This window comes from Diospyros lotus, chromosome 13, assembly GCF_014633365.1.
Source record: "Diospyros lotus cultivar Yz01 chromosome 13, ASM1463336v1, whole genome shotgun sequence".
Taxonomy (NCBI): domain Eukaryota; kingdom Viridiplantae; phylum Streptophyta; class Magnoliopsida; order Ericales; family Ebenaceae; genus Diospyros; species Diospyros lotus.
This window is the reverse complement of record NC_068350.1, coordinates 25,874,578-25,878,375: the sequence shown is the minus strand read 5'-3', so window position 1 is coordinate 25,878,375 and position 3,798 is coordinate 25,874,578. Positions and strand designations below refer to the sequence as shown.

General features: G+C 40.6%; 1 long non-coding RNA gene across 1 annotated transcript; it reads left to right on the top strand.

Moving 5' to 3' along the window:
* Positions 1 to 1,915: 1,915 nt before the first annotated feature.
* Positions 1,916 to 3,251, top strand: LOC127788354 (uncharacterized). The gene is made up of 3 exons (XR_008020336.1): positions 1,916 to 2,013; positions 2,297 to 2,357; positions 3,124 to 3,251. It is a non-coding gene; the product is annotated as an uncharacterized LOC127788354 (long non-coding RNA).
* Positions 3,252 to 3,798: the final 547 nt, after the last annotated feature.

The window sequence follows — 3,798 nt, the reverse complement described above, 5'->3', positions numbered from 1 at the left end:
ACTTAGTCATGACCGAGTGGGTCTTCATTCCCTTGGATTTGAGGGATTCTTTTTCCTTTTGTCTTGGTTCGGATCCATCTTCGCTCCAATACTTGACTCTGAGCCTTAATAGTGCAGGTGCATCAAATTAGAGCCCAATTTCATCCTTGATACGGCTGGGATCTCTCAAAACTCAAAACACGAAAGTTGTAGATAATTCTCTTGGATTTCTATAGGATTTTGAATCACCTCAATCAGAGCTAGGATGAGAGAGTTACGCCCAAAAAATTGAAGTAGTCACACCCACTCAGTCATGACCAAGTGGGTCCTCCCTGCTTGGTCTTGGCTCGACCTCTTGTTCCTTCATCTTGTTTTCCTTGATCTCATATAACTCATAGGCCCTTTGGGCTTCATGTCCATGTCTTGCGACTCTTTTAGGTTTCGTGACCCTCCAAGTTTGCAAGGTATATCAATTGCTCCCTACTCTTTCGGCTGAGAGTTCTGGGTGGAAGAGTATCTTGTCCTGTAAACTTTTGAACATTACATCTCTTTTAGCCACTTCATCTTCTACACATCCTCTCGAGCTTGTTCGCACACCGTACCTTTAAATTTTTGGGCTCTGGTGCTTTTCAATTCCTTTGCAGAAGTATGAGGAACATATACCAATAAGTTCACTTTCCATAGATGTCAAACTATGCACCGTACTATGAGTTTGATTCTGCTCCCAGTTATTGCGTTATGCGCAAGACAATAGGTTTGTACTTGCTTTTCTCTTATTGTCGGGCTGTGAGCAGGACAATGTGCTTGAGTTCATTTTTCCCTCATTGTTGAGCCATAAGTAGGACGACAAGGTTGCGTTAGGTTTTTCCCTCATTGCTAGGCTATAAGCGGGGCAAGGGGCTTGAATTTATTTTTTCCTCATTGTCAGACCATGAGCGGGACAATGGGTTTGAGTCTAGATTTACCTCATTGCCGGGAAACGGGTTTGAATGTACTTTTACCTTATTGCTGGGCCGTGAGTGGGGTGATGGCGTGCATATTTTATATTATTTATCCCTCTTATTCCATCTTCATTGCACTCTATTTAGGTTATTTCATTTGTCTTGTGTTTATTTTATTTTATTGGGTTTCACTGTAATACCCCAAAATTTAATATAAAGGTCGGATGATGCAATAAAGTGTTTTAATGGAAGTTTTAGGCTTAAGTGTAAATGAAAATAGTTTTAAGGACTTAAATGCAAAATAAAGGATAATAATTGTCATGATAAATGCTTGTTTGAGAAGCCTTGAGTTGGTAAAGGATAACGTCTCCAAATGAATGTCATGATAAAAGCTTGTTAGGAAAGCTTTGAAGTGATAAACTTTCATTGGAAGACTTATGGTCATAATAAAGGCTTGTGGGAGAAGCCTTGAGGTGGAAAGATTGTATTGGGTAATTGTATTCAAAAGTCTTAAACCATGATTACCTTTATTTCTTAATTCAAAAGTAAATGGAGTTGGAAGCATGTTATTGGCTTGCTAAAAGATAAGGATAAGATGGGTTGAATAAAGGGTCACGTAAAGGGCAAATGGAGGAATGAGATTGGAAGAAAGGAGAAGCTTGAATAGGAAGATTGGTTATAATGATTAAAAGTCTTAACTTGGGAGACTTAACTTGGGAGACTTGACTTGAGAGGCTTAACTTGTAAGACTTGAATTGGCTTGCAAAGGAAGGAGAAGATGGAGCTTATCTTGAAGGCCACGTGAAGTTGTACTTGGAAGCTTAGGATTGGAAGAAATGAAGGCTTGCTTGAGAAGATTGCAAAATTTCAAAGTTGTGATGATTACTTGGGTGGAAAATGAGCAACTTGGTGGCCAAGTAAAATCTTGAGGATTTGGGCATTTAAAGGCTATATAAAGGGGAGGAGGAAGGGCCATGAGAAGCAAAGGAGAAAGGAAAGAAAGCAAGTGCAAGAAAAAGAAAAGAAAAAGCAAAGAAGGAAGGAAAGAGAGACCAGATTGGAAATCACCAAAAAGGGAAAAGAAAGCTAAAAGGTAAGTCACTGTTCTTTTCGTAGGGTCGTAGTACACTAAAAGGGGAATTCGTAGGTTCAAACGGAGAGCAAATCGGAGTTAAAATGAGCAAGATATGGCCGTTTTAATTTTGGGTTGCAAAATAGAGAAGGGGTAGCGCGTGGCCACCCTTCCGAGGGCCCGTAAGGGCGCATCCGACCTCTGTTTAGCCTGAAATTTTCACCGTTGTTGTCCTATTTTAATTACCTACAACCCTGGGTAGAAATATTTGAGGTTGGTTCACTGAAATCTATGATTTCTGCAGAAACAGCCCCTAGTGCTCGAACCAGGCTATAAACCGTGCTATTGAAGGGAAAACGATCAAGGTGAGTGGTTCTCATGCATGCTTCCTCTAGTTCATTCTTGGTTTCATTTTTAAGAGGTTCTTATGCATGCTCCTTGATTCCTATTGATCACTCTTGGTTTCAACTTGTGGATGGTTTGATGCTTACATCTCATGTTTCCCTATTTTCGAGCATTTCTTTCCTATTTTGCTTGATCACGAAGTTTGTTGTTGTGATTCGTCGATGGGATTAAACATCACTACTCTTGCTCGTAGCTTATGGATTGCATATTATATTTTTCCTGGTTTGTGCACCATGCCTACAGGTGAGGCTGTGCCTACTTGATATTCCTTAGTTGTACATATTCCTTCTGCTTTGTCTTCAACATGTTGTTTGGTAATGGTTGCTATTGGTGGATCGGGAACTTGTTGGCTGCTTGTTGGAACATCACGAGGATCGGGGTAGTAATCCTATGCCCAGAGGTGGGGCCGTGCCTAGAGGTGAGGCTGAGGGCTAGACTACGATCCCGTGCCTACAGGTGGGGCAGAGATGTTTCACACAAGTGTCAACGGGCATAGTGGTAGCTCGTAATCCCGTGCCTAGAGGTGGGGCTTAGCCTGGAAGTGAGGCTGTGAGGTTTGACACAAGTGCTGAAAGGGATGATGGTGACTCGGGGAGGTTTTATTTTGATATGGTCGTGGAAGGTTTATACTTATTTCTGCTTGTTTCCTAGCATAACTGCATCTTGCTCTTACATGCATTGTTTCTTTCCCTGTACCACTCACTTAAATGTAATAATCTAACTCAGGTGTTTCATACCCCTGGGACATTCCTCGTCCCAGTTTTGTCAGAAGTGTCAAGTGTTTCAGGCTCTAGGTTCCAGCACGAGCAAGGATTGAGAGGTGGTGCTTGGCTGATTTAGAGATGGATTTGTTTGTATACCCGTGTAACCCCAATATTGTAATGTAAATAGTAGTTAAGATACTTAAGGATGTAATTGTGAAGTTGCTATAACTTTTGATATGTGGGTGCGTGATGAACTTTTATTTAAACTTGTGGAAATCCTAGCTATTTAGCATACTCAGGTTCGATCCTTGCTTCCGTTGATAAAGGATTTCCAATAACGCCCGAGGTCATTATTAGCATATAATGAATATCTTATTGCTTCACTATGTAATTGAAAAGTGGGGCGTTACAGTTAGTATCAGAGCTAGAATTTGTGGTTTTGATTTGAGTTGTCTAACCTTGAGGATGTCTTGATCTATGGCACGAGAGGATTTGAAACCGAAGAGGAATGATTTTGCGAGAGTAAGGAACGTATGTACAAAATGGGTTGGATTTAGGTTTGGGTTTAAATTGAGTATGGTCTTGATCTAGATTGATATGTCTAATATTTTGGGTACTTTGGTTAGAGGGTATGATGGGACTTGTAGATGAACCCGAAGAATGATTGTTATTTCTATTTTTACGAGACTGAGGATTA